The sequence below is a fragment of the Lithobates pipiens genome, unplaced genomic scaffold (assembly GCF_037356315.1).
Source record: "Lithobates pipiens isolate NorthernLeopardFrog02 unplaced genomic scaffold, aLitPip1_a1.2 Scaffold_8, whole genome shotgun sequence".
Taxonomy (NCBI): domain Eukaryota; kingdom Metazoa; phylum Chordata; class Amphibia; order Anura; family Ranidae; genus Lithobates; species Lithobates pipiens.
Window position 1 is genome coordinate 618,725,543 of NW_027507903.1, and position 21,407 is coordinate 618,746,949.

The following is a 21,407-nucleotide window of genomic DNA, read 5'->3' on the forward strand; positions in this document are numbered from 1 at the left end:
TTTCCTGCACTGGACTGTACGGGAATGGGGTAAAACGCACCAAAAACGCACTGAAATGCACCTAAGCTCACTAAAAAGACACTGGAACACACATGTCCTTATATAGGGCCAGTTCACACCACATGCAGATCAGTGCTGCTTTTTTTTTCTGCGCCAAAAACGCATAGAAACTAGGTTCGATGGTTTCCAATGGCATAGTTTACATCAGTGCTTGCAGTTCCAGTGCATTCCAGTTCCAGAAAAAAAAGGAGAACATGCTGCATTTTTCCTGCAGTGGACTGTACTGGAACGCGCCTAGAGGCGATTCAGTTTGCATTGTGCGCTATATAAGTATTTCATTCATTCAACGCTGTAAAAAGCATCAAAAACTCACCGGAATGCACCTAAACGCACTAAAAACGCACCAAACAAAGCACTGGAACACCCATGTTCTTATTTAAAGTTACGGCCAGTTCACACCACATGCAGTCCAGTGCGGTTTTTTTTTCTGCATTAAAAATGCATAGAAAGTAGGTTATATGGTTTCCAATGACATAGTTCACATCAGTGCTTGCAGTTCCAGTGCGTTCCAGAAGAAAAAAAAAAGTAGAACATGCTGCATTTTTCCTGCACTGGACTGTATTGGAACGCTGTAAAAAGCATCAAAAATGCACCAGAATGCACCTAAATGCACTGGATCACCCATGTTCTTATTTAAAGTTAAGGGGAAAAAAGGGGGGAATGCACTGGACTGCGTAAAAAACTCACTTGAATGCATCAAAAACGTGCATTCAAAAACTGCATCTGGAGAGAATCGGACTGTGTTTCTATGGTGTGAACTGGCCCTTTAACAGCATAGTTCACATCAGTGCGTTCCACTTCCAGAGCAAAAAAATAGAACATACTGCATTTTTCCTGCACTGGACTGTACTGGAACGGGATAAGACGCATCAAAAAAGCACTGAAACGCACATAAAACACCCCAAAAATGCACTGGAACACACAGATCCTTATATAGGGCCAGTTCACATCACATGCAGTTCAATGCGTTTTTTTCTCTGCATCAAAAACGCATGGAAAGTAGGTGCATGTTGTATATGTTCTTTTTTTTTTTTTTTTAAACAGCATAGCTAACACCAGTGCGTTCCGATTCCAGAAAAAAAAAAAGTAGAAAATGCTGCATTTTTCCTGCACTGGAATGGGGTTAAACGCATCAAAAACGCACTGGAATGCACCTAAAATGCACCAAAAATACACTGAAACACCCATGTTCTTATATAGGGCCAGTTCACACCACATGCAGTTCAATGCATTTTTTTCTGCAGCTAAAACGCATGAAAAGTAGGTGTATATGATATATATTTTTTTTCTTTAACAGCATAGTTCACACCAGTGTGTTATGGTTCCAGGAAAAAAAAAAAGTAGAACATGCTGCATTTTTTCTGCACTGGACTGTACTGGAACGGGGTAAAACACAGAGAAAATGAATGCAGAAACGCAGCAAAAACGCAATGCAGAAATGCTCAAAAGCAACACGCATAGATGTGAATCGAGCCTTAGCTCGGGTTCACCCTATAGCCATGCAGGAGATGGTGCGATTTCAGCACCGTACCCGCACCGTTCACCCCACCCTCTGCCAACTGCTGCGGGTCTCAATACAATTGATGTTTTGTTTTGTTTAGTTTTGATTTGTTTTTTACACAAATTCATTTAGTTCAATTTGTTTTTGGAATTCGTTTTCAAATCGATTTGAAAAGTTTTCCCATTTCCAAATAGAATAAAATAGAATAGAATATAAAGGAATAGAATAGAAAAAATATTATAAATTATAAAATAAATAAAATATTTTTTCTATTCTATTCCTATATTTTCTATTCTATTCTCTTTAGAAATTGGAAAATTCGAAAAGTATTCAAAAACAATTAGAATTTCGCCCGAATGTTTTTCTTCGTTATTTTGGATTCTAATCACAGATCACAGTGCAAATTGTGGATTCAGAACAGGAATCAGATTGCATGGGTGAGAACGCCCATGTGATCCGATTCCAGTGTGGGGAAAAAATGTCTGTGCTCGCATGTGTGTGAACCCGGGCTTAAAGGATATGTAAAGGTTCATTTAAAAAAACAAAAACAAACATCATACTTGCCTCCTCTGTGCAGTTGGTTTTGTACAGAGTGGCCCCGGTCCTCTTTTTCTGGGGTCCCTCCGCGGTGCTCCTGGCTCCTCTTATTCTGGGGTCCCTCCGCAGTGCTCCTGGCTCCTCCTCTTCTGGGGTCAAACACGGCCATTGTGCCCATCATATGCAGCCACTGTGCCATCCAACACAGCCACTGTGCCCATCATATGCAGCTACTGTGCACATTAAACGCAGCCACTGTGCCATCAAACGCAGCCACTGTGCCCTTAAACGCAGCTAATGTGATATCAAACGCAGCCACTGTGCCCATCAATTGCAGCCACTGTGCCCATCAATTGCAGCCACTGTGCCCATCAATTGCAGCCACGGTGCCCATCAATTGCAGCCACGGTGCCCATCAAATGCAGCCACTGTGCAATCATGCACAACCATTTGGGCACCCAGCTTCTGAAAAGCGTCTGGATGCCTGAATAGGGGGTGGCAGAGGGCATATAAGGGGGCACCCTTAACTACTTCCCGACCGGCGCACGACAATGTACGTCGGCAGAATGGCACGGGCAGGCAAATTTGGCGTACAGGTACATCCATTTGTATTTGCCGCCCTGCCATCGCGTGTGTGCCGCTGTCATCACGCGTGTCAATGCCGGTAGGGACCCCCGTGAGTCCGGTCGCGGTCACGCGGACTCGATCGCCACGGGGATACCTGCGATCGTCTCATGGGGAGGCTGTTTACATCGGCATCTCCCCATTCTGCCTAGCAACAAGTGACACTGATCTCTGCTCCATGTGATTGGAGCAGAGATCAGTGTTCACTAACACACAGCCCAGCCCCTCACAGTTAGTAACACGCCCCTAGGACACACTTAACACCTACACTGCCACCCCCTGTTTAACCCCTTCACTGCCAGTGTCATTTACACAGGAATCAGTGCATTTGTATAGCACTGATTGCTTTATAAATGACAATGGTCCCAAAAATGTGTCAAAAATGTCTGATGTGTTGCAGTCACAATAAAAATCGCTGATCGCCGCCATTACTAGTAAAAAAAAAAAAAAAATATTAATAAAAAATGCCATAAAACTATCCCCTATTTTGTAAACGCTATACATTTTGCGCAAACCAATCAATAATCGCTTATTGCGATTTTTTTTTTTTTTTTACCAAAAATATGTAGAAGAATATGTATTGGCCTAAAATGTTTTTCTTATATATTTTTGGGGGATAATTATTATAGCAAAAAGTAAAAAATAATGTGTTTTTTTTCAAAATTTACGCTCTATTTTTGTTTATAGCGCAAAAAATAAAAACCACAGGGGTGATCAAATACCACCAAAAGAAAGCTCTATTTGTGGGGAAAAAAGGACGTCAATTTTGTTTGGGAGCCACGTCGCACAACCGCGCAATTGTCAGTTAAAACGATGCTGTGCCGAATCGCAAAAAAGTCTGGACTTATGCCAGCAAAATGGCCCGGTCTGAAAGTGGTTAATGGACGCATATCACATTATGTTTGATAGCCGTGCCGATCCTTTTCATTTCAAGTGATGCATTGCCCATGTGGACTACAGTACATTTGATTATTTTCAACTGGTAACCGCATTCGTTGTTAAAATTACGTCCATTCTGATAAAAAAACAATGGCGATTTTCCAACCCTCTCAGCGCTGCAATTGAAAACGAACATCGATTTGTCTCCGTTAACTATCAGAAAATGTAAAATAATCGAAAAAATTGTTTTTCGATAAAAGAGAACTCCCAGTTGACCCAAAATATGACGGTATGATAAATACGGTGTACATCTCCCCCTCCTCCCCCATCTATATAGTCAGATTTCATAGAAGCGGACAGAGGCGCCATTCACAGGACGGTAACATGACACAGCCTCGGCCCGGCTGCTTTTTTAGGATGTGGACAAACCAGTTTTCTCTGCGCGGGTCCCAGTGGGAATTCTGTGCAGTGAGGACGTGCGGATGGCCCCTCCGGCCCGTAGATGCAGGATAAAGGTGAGGGGGGGTGGGGTGCCTGGAAGGGGAGAATATGAGCTCTTGGGGGGTCAGTCCCCCTGAGGAGAGGTCAGAGTCAGATCATTTTACTTCCACAGATCTTTACATCCTCTGCAGTCTGAACGCATCCTTCAAGGTCTTATATACACTCTGATAGGGTGTATCTAAGACCAGAGTGTTTGTTAGTTTTGGATGGAGTACTGAAGGGTTAGAACCCCTATTGGGTGCTTTTGCTGTTATTTATTTATTTTTCTCCTGAAAACACAAAGTGAGAGGAAGAGCTCTTTCACATTTGTGCGTTGTGGCAACACACGCCAAAACACACATGTTAACGCATATGCCACAATGCATGGCAATGCCATGCGTTGTACAGTAGAGCACAATGCACTGCGCCACAATGCATATCCCATCATTTAAATTTTTTATGCATAGTGGTGCATTGGCAGCCCATTCTTAATGGATTGGCTGCCTTATAAATGGGCTGCCTTATGAATGGATTGGCTTATGAATGGGATGCCTTATCACAGTGTGCATTAACATACTGTATGTGCTATAACATTCTCCACCACAATCATTCAAATTTTTTAATGCATTGGCAGCCCATTCTTAATTAATGGACTGTCTTATCAATGGGCTGCTTTATGAATGGTCTGTCTTATCATATTGGTAGCCCATGGACTCCGGCTCTGTGACTGGTTGGAGTGGCGTGACGTCACTCATGTGCATGCGTGTGGGAGCCATCAGTCATGGCACAGAGGGCCGTTTCTTCACAGCGCAGGCGCACGTTTAGTGGACATTTCCATTACCTATAGGTAAGCCTTATTATAGGCTTACTTATAGGTACAACTTCCACATTGGGGTATACAACCACTTTAACATATGCATTAACGCAAAGCATGCATTGGCAGCTCATTCATAATTAATTGGCTGATGTATGAATGGGCTGGCTTATGAATGGGCTGCCTTATGAATGGATTGGCTTATGATTGGGATGTCTTCTCACATTATGCATTAACATATGTGCATTAATATACTGCACCCCAATGCATATCCCATCATTCGCATTTTTTATGCATAGTGGTACGTTGGCAGCTCATTCGTAATGAATTGACTGCTTTATGAATGGGCTGCCTCATGAATCGATTAGCTTATAAATGGGATGCCTTCTCACATTGTGCATTAATATAAGTGCATTAACGCACTACACAACAATGCATATCCCATCACTTACTTTTTTTTTATGCGTAGTGGTCCATTGGCAGCCCATTCATAATGAATAGGCTGTCTTATGAATGGGCTGAGTTTTAAATGGGCTACTTTATGAATGGACTGGCTTATGAATGAGCTGCCTTATGAATTTGTTGCCTTACGAATGGACTGCCTTATCCCATTGTGTATTAATATCTCTGCAAGGGAAAGCTATAGTGTGAATGGTCCCGAAATTCCTCCATCTTCCTTTGGCAGTGGTCACCAGAACTGGTGTCCCCATTGGAAGATTTATGTGCGTCCATTAAAACCTTGTGATGTGTTGGGAGCCCATTCAATAGAATCGTGCTTCATTACTGCAACACCATACTTACCAATAATATAGGCTCAGATCTTGAGACTGTTAATCCTGTCCATGGTGAACATTTGGCCCCGGACACTTTCCAAGTGGGCTTGCCCAAATGATGCTCACTTTAATGTTGGCACCCTCCACACCCCCCTCTAAATACCTAGGGACCACCCATGATGCCAACTTTACTGGTTGGTCCTGCCAAGATCCCACCTCCAAATACATATGGCCCACCCATCACATCCACTTTACTGGTTGGCCCAGTCCAGACTCCACCTCTAAACACACAGACACCACCCACCATGTCCACTACATAGGGACCAGCCATCACGTCCACTTTACTGGTTTTCCCCATCCAGATCCCACTATAAATATGCAGGGACCACCCATCACATCCACTTTACTGTGTGGCTCTGCCCAGATACCACCTCTAAATACCCAGGGACCAACCATCACACCCACTTTACTGGTTGGTCCTGCCATATCCCACCTCTAAATACATAGGGATCAGCCATCACGCCCACTTTAGTAGTTGGCCTCGTCCAGATCCCACCTCAAAATATCAAGGGACCAACCATAATGCCCCGTTTACTGATTGGTTCTGCCTATAAATCCACGTCTAAATATCCAGGGACCACCTGCTCATTTTACTGGTTGGACCTGCCCAGATTCCAACTCTAAATACATAGGGACTAGCCATGATGCCCAGTTTACTGGTTGACCCTGCCCAGATCCCTCCTCTAAATATCCAGGGACCATCCATAACGCCCCCAATTTACTGGTTGGACCTGCCCAGATTCCACCTCTAAATACATAGGGACTAGCCCTCACGCCCACTTTACTGGTTGACCCTATCCAGATCCCACCTCTAAACACAGGGGCAGCCCCCATCATGTCCACTTTACTAATTGACTCTGCCCAGATCCCACCTCTAAATACCTAGGGAACACCCATCATGCCCACTTTACTGGTTGGCCCTGCTGAGATCCCACCTATAAATACCTAGGGACTACCCATAACGCCCTCTTTACTGGTTGGTCCTGCCCAGATTCCACCTCCAAATACATAGGGACCGACCATCACTTCCAGTTTACTGGTTGGTTCAGTCCAGATCTCACCTTTAAACATGCAAACACCACCCATAATGTCATTTTTAGTTGGTGCCATCCAGATCCCACTTCTAAATACCCAGGGCCCACCCATCACACCCACTTTACTGGTTGGTCCAACCATCTTGACCACTTCACTGGTTGTCCCCATCCAGATTTCACCTCTAAATACCCAGGGACCACCCATAATGCCCACTTTACTGGTTGGTCTTGCCTAGATTTGAACCCCTACATCCATAAGGACCACCCATCACATCCACTTTATTGGTTGGCTCTGCCCAGATCCCACCTCTAAAAACTCATGGACTAGCCATCATACCCACTTTACTGGTTGGTTCCTGCCTAGATTCCAACCCCTAAATCCATAATGACCACCCTTCACGTCCACTTTATTGGTTGGCTCTGCCCAGATTCCACCTCTAAATACATAGGGAGCAGCCATCACACCCACTTTACTGGTTGGTTCCACCCAGACCCTGTCTACAAACATGCAGGGACCTCCCATTAGCAACCCCTGGTCCCAACAATTATTACTTTAGTGAGTTACTGTGCATGTAACTCCAATAAGGTCAATGCTGTGATCCCGGGACAGAGGGCCAAGATACAGGACTGTCCTGGTAAATTGGGGAATGGGGACAGGTGGCACATGTACAAGACACGGCAAAATAAAACCAGGCAAAGCTGGAGGTCAGATTTAACCATTTCCTGGGCCATAGAATATACAGGTTTGATAAACTCTTGGTTCATATGGCCATTCTAAAGCTATGTAGCCACAGACATCCCTATGTGAATTTATTGGTGCTCTGAGCTTTTTACATCATATGTGTTCATCGGATGTTATACACGTCTTCTTCATTTATTATAAAGGAGGGAAAGCTCACCACAGGGATTCTCCATTGTGCGGGTATAAAGTATATTCAATGATAAATTGGAACAGCAATTTTTTTGTTTTCCCTTTTAGAATGAATTTTATGAAGGGCCCTAAAATACATTTTCAAGTTCTTTTGTAGAACTTTTTTTTTTCAGGTCTGTCCCTTCTTCCCCAATTCCAGCTCAGCTCTATCCCATCCCCCTCCATCTATTCGCAGTCTCCCTATTTACACAGGAGACACAATGCAGCTGTTACCAAAACCTCTCATACGCAAGATCCCTCCATCCTTGCAACATTCTTTTCTCCATCCAACATTCTTCTCCTCAACTCCGACTGCAAAATACACCCAAATCCAACTCTGACTACAAAATACCCCCAACTCCAACCACAAAATACTCCCAACTCTGACCACGAGATACACCAAACCCTGACCACGAGATACACCAAACCCTGACCACGAGATACACCAAACTCTGACCACGAGATACACCAAACTCTGACCACGAGATACACCAAACTCTGACCACAAAATATATACCAAGTCCAAATCCCAGAGACTGCACGCGCTATGAATTTGGTCGAAGACTGGACATGTTTTAGTAGATGGTCAAAGACTGGATATACTACAGTAGATGGTCAGAGACTGGACTGGATATACTACAGTTAGTAGGTCAGAGACTGCATATACTTTAGTAGATGGTCAAAGACTGGACATATTATAGTAGATGGTCAAAGACTGGATATATTATAGTAGATGGTCAAAGACTGGATATAATATAGTAGATGGTTACAGACTGGATATACTACAGTAGATGGTCAAAGACTAAATACGCTACAGTAGATGGTCAGAGACTGGACTGGATATACTACAGTAGTAGGTCAGAGACTGGATATACTTTAGTAGATGGTCAAAGAATGGACATATTATATATATATATATATATATATATATATATATATATATATATATATATTATAGTAGATGGTTAAAGACTGGATATACTACAGTAGATGGTCAAAGACTAAATACTCTACAGTAGATGGTCAGAGAATGGACTGGATATACTACATTAGATGGTTTAAAGACTGGATATACTATAGCAGATGGTCAAAGACTGGACATAATACAGTAGATGATCAAAGACTGAACATACTGCAGTAGATGGCCAAAGCATAGACAAATTATAGTTGATGGTCAAAGACTGGATATACTATAGTAGATGGTCAAAGACTGGACATATTACAATAGATGGTCAAAGACTGGATATACTATAGGACAGGGATATGCAATTAGCGGACCTCCAGCTGTTGCAGAACTACAAGTCCCATGAGATATAGCAAGACTCTGAAAGCCACAAGCATGACACCCAGAGGCAGAGGCATGATGGGACTTGTAGTTTTGCAACAGCTGGAGGTCCGCTAATTGCAAATCCCTGCTATAGTAGATGGTCAAAGGCTAGATACACTACAGTAGATGGTCAAAGACTGGGCATATTATAGTTGATGGTCAAAGAATAGACATATTATAGTGATGGTCAAAGACTGGATTTATTATAGTAGATGGTTAAAGACTGGATATACTACAGTAGATGGTCAAAGACTGGATATATTATAGTAGATGGTCAGAGACTGGACTGGATATACTTCAGTAGATGGTCAGAGACTGGATATACTATAGTAGATGGTCAGAGACTGGATATACTACAGTAGACGGTCAAAGACTGGACATACATTAGATGGTCAAAGACTGAACATACTACAGAAGATGGTCAAAGAATGGACAAATTATAGTAGATGGTCAAAGACTAAATACGCCACGGTAGATGGTCAGAGACTGGACCGGATATTCTACAGTAGTAGGTCAGAGACTGGATATACTTTAGTAGATGGTCAAAGACTGGACATATTATAGTAGATGGCCAAAGACTGGATATATTATAGTAGATGGTTAAAGACTGGACATTCTACAGTAGATGGTCAAAGACTAAATACCCTACAGTAGATGGTCAGAGACTGGACTGGATATGCTACAGTAGTAGGTCAGAGACTGGATATACTTTAGTAAATGGCCAAAGACTGGACATATTATAGTAAATGGTCAAAGACTGGATATATTATAGTAGATGGTTAAAGACTGGATATACTACAGCAGATGGTCAAAGACTAAATACTTGACAGTAGATGGTCAGAGACTGGACTGGATATACTACATTAGATGGTCAAAGACTGGATATACTATAATAGATGGTCAAATACTGAACATACTAGAGTAGATGGCCAAAGAATGGACAAATTATAGTAGATGGTCAAAGACTGGACATAATACAGTAGATGGTCAAATAATGTATGTACTATAGTAGATAGTCAAATAATGGATGTACTATAGTAGATGGTCAAAGGCTAGATACACTACAGTAGATGGTCAAAAATTGGATATACTATAATGGATGTCAAAGATAGGACATACATTAGATAGTCAAAGACTGGATAAATTATAGTAGATCAGGGATATGCAATTAGCGGACCTCCAGCTGTTGCAGAACTACAATTCCCATGAGGCATAGCAAGACTCTCAGAGCCACAAGCATTACACCCAGAGGAAGAGGCATGATGGGACTTGTAATTTAGAAACAGCTGGAGGTCCACTAATTGCATATCAATGTAGTAGATGGTCAAAGACTGAACATACTACAGTAGATGGTCAAAGAATGGAAAAATTATAGTAGATGGTCAAAGACTGGATATACTATAGTAGATGGTCAAAGAATGGATGTACTATAGTAGACGGTCAAAGGCTAGATACACTACAGTAGATGGTCAAAGACTGGGCATATTATAGTAGATGGTCAGAGAAGGGACATACTATAGTTGATGATCAAAGAATGGACATATTATAGTAGATGGTCAGAGCCTGGATATACTATAGTAGATGGTCAAAGAATGCACAAATTACAGTAGCTGGTCAAAGACTAGACATACTACCGTAGATGGTCAAAGACTGGACATATTATAGTAGACTGTCAAAGACTGGTTATACTATAGTAAATGGTCAAAGAGTGGACATATTATAGTAGCTGGTCAAAGACTGGATATACTACAGTAGATGGTCAAAAAATGGACATATTACAGTAGATGGTCAAACACTGGACACACTACAGTGAACAGTTAGAGACAAGACATACTATAAGTAGATGGTCAGAGAATGGAAATAGTACAGTAGATGGTCGGAGACATTGGAAATAATACAAGAAACGGTCAGGTAGTCAGACGGGTGTAATTGAAGAGAGACATCCTGCAGGAGACTGTCAGAGATTGGGGACATATTGCAGTAGACCGTCCGAGATTGCATCTCCCCCTTCAATATACTGGCACCAAATCTTATATTCCTCTCAGCAAGGCCCATTTTAAAAGCTCAGACAACACAGAGAAAGGCAAAAATTTGGAAATTGAACCTTACCGGTCTACAGCCCCAAAAATAGAAAACACACATCCATACAAGTCTATCATATACAGCATAATACAGACACTTCCAGTTATTATTCATTATATAGAGAACCTTCTCCTCTACATACAGACGGTCTGGTCCTCACATCGCACACCTTCTATGGGGGGAAAAGGGTTAAAGGGAGCTCTGGAAAATGGCTGCATCTCCTCCTCCTCCATTAATGGGCAGTGTGGGCTCCCGGGGATTACAGACACACAAATATTTATCTGAATTTCCCATTAACGCTCCGCTTATAACATTCAGAGCCGGGGAGACGAGACAAAGCTGGCTTTATTTCTTTACACAGCCGCCTCCTTTCCTCCACATCTGCCAGTGGCTCGGACGCCACATGTGTCTCTCAGCTATGGCTGACCCTGTGCAGGTGATTAACGCCCATCCTCGGCCACCAGATTTTCCAGTGATAGTCCCCCAGAATTCTTCCGCCCCTGGAAATGTAGCGATGGGCAAACAAATATTATCAAGTCATAGCCCCACCCTCTTCTGGGAGTGTCTAATCACTGTCTGTGCTGGCCCAGCTCCTCCACCCCTCTCCTTGCTAAATGTAACTTCCAGGGAAGGAGCAAAAAAGGAATACTATAGAGTGACAGCTCTGAGTCTGCTGAAATAACCAGCACTAAACAGGAGGGGAGGACAGATGGAAGAATCAAATCACATAGTAAACAAGTTGCAGTGGGCCAAAACCACCGCTAGGTGTCAGCGTAGCACAGGACAATAATAACAAGATGCAGTTCAATGCTAAAAAGTGGGAGAGAACAGAGCCATAGGAAGTGTACAGTATGTCGGGTTTCCATATTGTCCTCGGTCCAGGTCAGGCATTGTGACTTTACTTTCCGGATTTATAGATTTGAAGTGTTAAAGTGGGTCAGCAAAGCAGCCCGGGCATATTCAGAAGAAAGTTAATGACTCTAAAATTTGCTCCATTTATAAAGTTTCAATAGTATAAACTAAGAGGTGTATTTATAAAAAAAATTCTCATAGCTATTCCTCCAGTGACAGGTGCATTTGTTCTGGATGAATGGAGTACGTAGAATCTAGGTCGAAACTTATTCACTCCTATAAAAAAAAAAAAAAAAAGAGTAATACTGCATAATGGCCACTAGATGGAGCTGAGGTTCTCAGGAATACATATATTCGCCTGCGCCATCTAGTGGCCATAATGTGATATCTTCCTGAAACACTTTTTTTTTTTTGTACAAAGGAGTAACATTCGCACTAGCAGTTTCATATGACAAATAGCTATGCAAAGTGTTTTTTTTTAAATACGCCCCTAAATGTACAGTACTTAAAGGCTAAGTCAAGTAAATGCAGAAATGCTGATCACATGGATTTGGTACTTTTTTTTGCATTAAAGCCTGCAGAGCATTGCACCCACCATCAGTGTGTCAAGGTTTACGTAGTATTTGCCCCCGACCCACCCTTCCAGCCCCATACGGAGGTACAGAGCTTCTGTTATGGGGCTGGATGAAGTGCCTCTGGAATAAAATTGTGGTGACATCATCGTGCTGCTACGTGATGTCATTGTGCTGCTGCGTGACGTCATCGTGCCGCTGCAGTTGCAGATGGGACTTGTAGTCTCATTATTTCCATGTTTCCTGTTCACCTTTATAATGGGTGTAACATGAAACATGGTCCAAAAGGTGGATTGTGCCTGTTAAAAGATTCCTCTTTCTTGGAAGTAAAATAATGAAAAGCCCCCTGAGCATTGTGGGGGTTTCATGTCATTAGAGACTGACCAGAAAGGCAGAAAAGAGATAAGAAGAGTTCCAGCCAGGAACAACAAACATACAATGACACTCCACATGGAAACAGAGATATTTAGTATGTGGCAGTGATAAGACTATTTATGGTAAGCTTGTCTCTTTGTAACCTATCTGAAATAGATAGTAAATCCCCATGGAGACTCCGCCTGCTGTATTTCCCTTCTATCAGCAATGGAAGACATAACCATGAAAGGAGTTCAGTGAGAGGCCAACTTCCATCAATACTCATGGACTGAACTGGTGGAAATGCTGCGCCAGGCTCCCTCCAGTGCTGCACACATCATCAAACCCTCAGGCCTTTCCTGATTGGCAGAGATCAACCACTCTGAGCTCTAATCTTCTCATTCCACAGAGGTCACATGACCTAATGCCTGCACCTTTGTGAGCAGCACTGAAGGGAACATGGAGCAGCACCTTCCCCACAAAGAAAGTACTTCATCCCATCCGTTCCTTATCTATTCCCCCAACCCGTACCAATAGCACAGCCAGGAGGCCCCTACACAGTCCTCTCCACCCAATACTGAGCTGTCAGCTTGGTGTCATCCACTAGATATAGAAGAGTGTGATTCCCCCTCTGCAGGTAGGTATATACACCCCCAACTACAACCGTCATTGTAAGGGCTGTCTCGTCTATTTCATGTAGTTCAGCGGGAGAAGTGAGACCTACCCCTAACAGGAGGAGCAGAGAATGAATATTTCATTCACTGCTGTAGATAACTGCATAGAGCTGTAATACACAGAATTAAATACTACCCACCCGTACAAATACTACTACCCATACTATTCATACCCATAACTATACTACCCATACTACTCATACCCAAAACTATACTACCCATACTGCTCCTACCTATAAATATACTACCCATGCAAATACAACCTACTACCCAACCATAATACTTATACCCATACCTATACTACCCACCCATATTACCTATACAAATATTACTTACCCTTACTGCCCAAACAAATACTACCCAAACTACCTGTACCCATAACTATACCACCCATACAAATACAATCCATACCCATAATCATACCACCCAACTATTCACATACCACCAACCCTTATTACCCATACAAATACTACCCATAACTATACTACCCACACATACAAATACTACTACCCATACTACTCATACCCATAACTATACTACCATATAAATACTACCCATGCTACTCATACCCATAACTATACTACCATACAAATACTACCCATGCTACTCATACCCATAACTATACTACCATACAAATACTTCCCCTCCATACTGCTCATACAAATACTACCCATACTACTCCTACCTAAAACTATACTACCCATACAAATAATACCTACTACTCATACCCTTAACTATACTATCATACAAATACTACCCATGCTACTCATACCCATAACTGTATTACCATACAAATACTACCCATACTACTCATACCCATAACTATACTGCCCATACAAATATTACCAACCCATACTGCTCATACAAATACTAACCATACTGCTCCTACCTATTACTATACTACCCATACAAATACTACCTACTACCCAACCATACTACTTATACCCATATTGAAAAAGAGAAAAAAATAAATAAAAAATGGTGGGACTTTATATGAAGCATATAACTAGATTAACACTCATCTAATCAAGTGATATGCTTCATATAAAGTCCCACCATTTTTTTTTTCTCTTTTTCAATATATCGGGGATGGAGGTCTATGTATATATTTTATACCGCCTCATATAAAGTCCCAATGCTAGTTCTAGGTTTTCAATACTTATACCCATAGCTATACTACCCACCCATATTACCCATACAAATATTACTTACCCTTACTGCCCATACAAATACCACCCACCCTTACTACCCATAACTATACTACCCACCCATACAAATACTACTACCCATACTACTCATACCAATAGCTATACTACCCATATCAATATTATCCATACTACTCATACCCATAACTATACTACTCACCCACACTACCCATACCGATAACTATACTACCATACAAATACTTCCCATCCATACCGCTCATACAAATACTACCCATACTACTCCTACCTAAAACTATACTACCCATACAAATAATACCTACTACTCATATCCTTAACTATACTATCATACAAATACTATCCATGCTACTCATACCCATAACTGTATTACCATACAAATACTACCCATACTACTCATACCCATAACTATACTACCCATACAAATATTACCAACCCATACTGCTTATACAAATACTACTCATACTGCTCCTACCTATAACTATGCTACCCATACAAATACTACCTACTACCCATCCATACTACTTATACCCATAGCTATACTACCCACCCATATTACCCATACAATTACTTACTCTTACTGCCCATACAAATACTACCCAAACTACTTGTACCCATAACTATACCACCCATACAAATACAATCCATACCCATAATCATACTACCCAACTATTCATATACCACCCACCCTTACTACGCATACAAATACTACCCATAACTATACTACCCACCCATACAAATATTCATCTTAATGGGCTATTCCACATACAAGTTACACGGGGAAAGGAGCCTTCTAGGCTTTTGTAAAGTCCCACCACACCAGACTGTATGATGCTGCCGCACTCTGCGACCGTCAAGAACGCGGTGAGGTACATTACTACGACGAGCCGAGAGAATGAAGTTCAATGCTTCCGAGCATGCGTAGAATTGTTACCGAGCATGCATAGGAATTTTCGCTCGTCGGAATTGGTACAGGCGATCGGAATTTTTTCCGACCGAAAAATAGAGAACCTGCTCTAAATCTTTTGCTGGTGGGAATTCTGCCAGAAAAAGTCTGATGGAGCGTACACACGATCAGAATTTCTGACCAAAAACTCTCATCGGACTTTTGCTGGCAGAATTTCTGATCGTGTGTAGAGGGCTTTAGAATCAATAGCACCCCCGCATGTCTGCTAGAGAACAACGCGTTTCTGTACCTGTCAGACTTAATGTGATTGTACCTGTCAGGAAAGTGCAGAATAGTGCGCATGTCCCCCGACACACACGGACAAGCACCAAGCCTTCCATGTCATTGGAGCTCACGGCTGCAATCACACTGTAGCATTTTTTCGAACCTGTGAAAATTGCGGCACAATGCTCGCAGATCAGAAAGCCGCATGAGCTACTTTGCTGCATTTCCCAGGCGTAGGGCTGCCCATTGAAATGAATGTGTGGGGCGAGACAACGCACAATAACATACATATGCATGGAGTGATACATACTGTGTGCATGGAGAGATTTGTTTAGCATATGTTTACCAAACCCTACAATGTGAATGCAGTGTCAGGGTGTCACCTGTTCTGGGAACTAATCCCAGTATTGTCATCTGTTTAATATTAATGAGATTGACAACATGTCCCATTTTTAGCAGCCAGGTGGCCCCACCCCCCGCGTCTCCTTCACACCTCGGGGTGTCCTAGCCGGGGGAACTGCAGACTGGATTGTCCGGTTAGGTGCGCTCCTCACACCCCGCCGTACACGTTCTATGTATGTAGAACATAGGTCGGCATGCAGGAGATAAGAGCTCAGCGGCCTCATGTCATCACCCTTTTCTCATGTTGGGCACCGCAGGACGGGGCGTTCATGCCTGCTTCTGATATCCCCGTCCCAGTGCTGTCATCATCAACAGCAACTCAACCATCCTAGACCAATCCAAGACTTCATCATCTGCTGGCATGCTGCTTTCCTGGCTTCCATATACTGCGTCACCAAATTATAAACCTCTGACTCTTCTCTGACTCATCTATACCTCTTTTATAACTCTTCTCTGACTCATCTATAACTCTTTTATAACTCTTCACTGACTCTTCTATAACTCTTCTCTGACTTTTCATTTCTCTGACTCTTCTCTGATTTTTCTCTGACACTTCTCTGACTTTTCTCTGACTCTTTTCTGACTTTTCTCTGACTCTTTTCTGACTTTTCGCTGACTCTCCTATAACAATTTTCTGACTTTTCTCTTCTCTGACTCTTCTCTGACTTTTCACTGACTCTTCTATAACTCTTTTCTGACTTTTCTCTTCTCTGACTCTTTTCTGAGTCTTTCTGGGTTTTCTCTGACTCTTTTCTGACTTGTCTCTGCCCTTTTTCTGACTCTTCTCTGATTCTTTTCTCTGACTCTTCTCTGACTCTTTTCTGACTCTTCATTGACTTTTCTCTGACTCTTCTCTGACTCTTTTCTGACTTTTTGCTGAATCTTCTCTAACTCTTTTCTGACTTTTCTTATCTCTGACTCTTCTCTGACTTTTCTCTGACTCTCGTCTGACTCTTTTCTGACTTTTCACTGACTCTTCTATAACTCTTTTCTGACTTCTCTTCTCTGACTTTTCTCTGACTCTTCTCTGACTTTTTCTCTGACTCTTTTCTGACTCTTTTCTGGGTTTTCTCTGACTCTTCTCTGACTCTTCTCTGACTCTTCTCTGACTCTTCTCTGACTCTTCTCTGACTCTTCTCTGACTCTTTTCTGACTTTTCTCTGACTTTCTTGATCTGCATGCTAGTTCTAAATATTGAAGTTAGAGGATGACCATAACAGCATGTGTACCTCTTAGCAAATGTATATATACTGTATATATCAACCATGTGACCATTGTGACAGCCAATCACAAGGATCATGTGGTCAGGAAGTCCCCGTTGCCTCCCTGCTTTAAGACACACTTAAAGTGGTTGTAAACCATTACATGTACCCAGTGAAGTCACTGGCCTCAGGTGATGCACAGAGATTGAAAAAAAATCCTCCCACATATGTTGTACCTGTTTATCTACAGCGCTCTTTTTTTCTACAGCTGTTCATATTCCACAATTTATAAAGCATGTCTGAGCTGTCAGAAAGCAGGAGACAGAGAGCTGAAGTTACACTGCAGAGAGGACTTGTCAGAAGTGACTCAGCAGATGTGGAAGTGGAAATGCAGCAGAGAAAAATTAGGGTCTCCTGCCTTGCCAGACAGAGCTGAGCTGTGCAAATTACAGGCCTGGATGAACAAAACGACAAATCTTTTGGCAGCTACAACCTATTCCAAATATGAATTTTATCTGATTGACTCCGGCTTAGGGAGGGTTAAACAGAGCTTTAGGCATTCTGAAATGATTTGTGATATTGCTGGATGAGAGGTCACTCTAGCATGCCTTAAAGTGACCTTGTCATGGTCTCTAAAAACATTGCAATGGCTCTTTTCCCCCAAAACAAGAAGTATTCTACTTCCCTCTCTGGGAGTCTGTGCCTCCTCTCTATTCCAGCACTGTGGCCTCCACCAGTCTCTTTTGCATGTGGCAGTTTTGGGAGTGTCGGGTCCTGGTGTCCCCCACCATGTGCAGGAGGTAGGAGGCACAGGCCATGAGTGTAGTATGTGATCACATCAGAGTCCTCCCTTCACATCAGAGGTCCTCCCTTCACATCAGAGGTCCTCCATCACATCAGAGGTCCTCCATCACATCAGCGGTCCCCCATCACATGAGAGGTCCCCCATCACATGAGAGGTCCCCCATCACATGAGAGATCCCCCATCACATCAGAGGTCCTCCCATCACATCAGAGATCCCCCATCACATCAGAGGTCCTCCCATCACATCAGAGGTCCTCCCATCACATCAGAGATCCCCCATCACATCAGAGGTCCTCCCATCACATCAGAGGTCCTCCCATCACATCAGAGATCCCCCATCACATCAGAGGTCCTCCTTCACATCAGAGGTCCTCCCATCACATCAGAGGTCCTCCCATCACATCAGAGGTCCTCCCATCACATCAGAGATCCCCCATCACATCAGAGGTCCTCCCATCACATCAGAGGTCCTCCCATCACATCAGAGATCCCCCATCACATCAGAGGTCCTCCTTCACATCAGAGGTCCTCCCATCACATCAGAGATCCCCCATCACATCAGAGATCCCCCATCACATCAGAGGTCCTCCATCACATCAGAGGTCCCCCTTCACATCAGAGGTCCCCCATCACATCAGAGGTCCCCCATCACATCAGAGGTCCCCCTTCACATCAGAGGTCCTCCCATCACATCAGAGGTCCCCCATCACATCAGAGGTCCCCCTTCACATCAGAGGTCCTCCCATCACATCAGAGGTCCTCCCATCACATCAGAGGTCCTCCCATCACATAAGAGGTCCTCCCATCACATCAGAGATCCCCCATCACATCAGAGGTCCTCCCATCACATCAGAGGTCCTCCCATCACATCAGAGATCCCCCATCACATCAGAGGTCCTCCTTCACATCAGAGGTCCTCCCATCACATCAGAGATCCCCCATCACATCAGAGATCCCCCATCACATCAGAGGTCCTCCATCACATCAGAGGTCCCCCTTCACATCAGAGGTCCCCCATCACATCAGAGGTCCCCCATCACATCAGAGGTCCCCCTTCACATCAGAGGTCCTCCCATCACATCAGAGGTCCCCCATCACATCAGAGGTCCCCCTTCACATCAGAGGTCCTCCCATCACATCAGAGGTCCTCCCATCACATCAGAGGTCCTCCCATCACATAAGAGGTCCTCCCATCACATCAGAGATCCCCCATCACATCAGAGGTCCTCCCATCACATCAGAGGTCCTCCCATCACATCAGAGATCCCCCATCACATCAGAGGTCCTCCCTTCACATCAGAGGTCCTCCCATCACATCAGAGATCCCCCATCACATCAGAGATCCCCCATCACATCAGAGGTCCTCCATCACATCAGAGGTCCCCCTTCACATCAGAGGTCCCCCATCACATCAGAGGTCCCCCATCACATCAGAGGTCCTCCCATCACATAAGAGGTCCTCCCATCACATAAGAGGTCCTCCCATCACATCAGAGGTCCCCCATCACATCAGAGGTCCTCCCATCACATAAGAGGTCCTCCCATCACATAAGAGGTCCTCCCATCACATCAGAGGTCCCCCATCACATCAGAGGTCCCCCATCACATCAGAGGTCCTCCCATCACATAAGAGGTCCTCCCATCACATCAGAGGTCCTCCCATCACATCAGAGGTGTGAGTGTGTACAATTGGGGATCTTAGATTGTAAGCTCTTGGGGGCAGGGACTGGTATGAGATTGTAAGCTCTTGTGCTATAGCACAGGTAGTATGCATTACCATGTCATAGTGCCATTGTGTTGTACTTGTAATTAATGTCCCATCTCTGGTGGCCCCGGGGCCCCAGTATTGTTCAGACGGGAGGCTGTAACCTAAAATAGCGCAGCTCCTCCATCTGAAGAATATCGCTTTCTGGCCCTATAAGGTCATCTGTAGAATCACATCGACACCATTCCAGACACCAACCTTCATTCTGCCGCTAATCACAAGCAGATGGGATCCCCGGACTGCAGACATACGGGGGGGTCCCTTGCAGGGGCCCCTAGGGATTGGGTACGTCTCAGGACTAATTGGACCACCCCTAATTTCAGATTATCCCTCTTCATTAACATTCCAGATCCCATTTCTCACCATTTGTCATTTCCTATACCAGCAGCAGGGACAAAGATTTACTTCCTTTAAAGGGAAAAGTTTTTCACTTTTTTTTTTTATAAGTTGAAGTTTATTCTATAGTCCTATTTTTATTTAGCTTTCCCTGGTTCCTCCCTCCTCCTTCATCAACATGCTGGTGACATATAAAATAAATCCTTTCCATATTCATTGCATACATTATTTTAGGTCCAGTGGCATCATCACTGGGTCTCTGTGTATCTATATGCAATGCAGGCAGATCATGGCTGGAGGGAGGGGCCAGCAGGGGGCTGGACATCGCTTCCTGAAATCATTACAGCCCCCCGCATCTCAAGAGCCCCCAGTCCTGGTGCAAGCAGTTGGATGCTCCTTGGGAGGAGATTGCACTTATTATTATTATTACTATTGATATTGATGACATTGTTATTAGTATAATTATTGATGATGATATTAATAATATCAACATCAATAGTAATATTAATAATATCATCATCAATAATAATATCAATAATAATAATATTGATGTTATTATTAATAATCATATTATTATTACTACTATTAATATTGATGATGATATTATTTTATTATTTTTAATATTAAAACTGATATTATTATTATGATGTATTATTAATAATAATAATAATATTGAAATTATTATTATTATTATTATCACTACTATTATTAGTATAGATATTGGTGATGATATTATTATTATTATGACTATTGATATCATCATGATATATTAATATTATTATTGATATTATTATTACTATTGATATAGATGATATTATTATTGATATTATTATTAATATTGATGATATTATTATCGATGTTATTATTAATATTGATGTTATTATTAATGATGATATTATTAATAATAATATCAACATCAATAGTAGTAATAATAATAATAATAATAATAATATCATCAGTATCAATAATAATAATACTATCATCATCAATATCAATAATCATAATAATACCA

General features: G+C 42.6%; 1 protein-coding gene across 2 annotated transcripts in view; it reads left to right on the top strand.

Annotated features, from left to right (window-relative positions):
* CUNH17orf114 (chromosome unknown C17orf114 homolog) overlaps positions 1–21,407 on the top strand; it is a 30,409-nt gene that overhangs the window by 1,141 nt on the left and 7,861 nt on the right. Inside the window, exon 1 of one of the 2 annotated variants that reach the window (XM_077470725.1) lies at positions 4,092–4,116. The exons of the other annotated variant lie outside the window; for it this stretch is intronic. The gene's annotated coding sequence lies outside the window, so the exon portion shown is untranslated. Of the gene's footprint in view, positions 1–4,091; positions 4,117–21,407 lie in introns of those variants that run through there. 2 annotated transcript variants of the gene reach the window in all.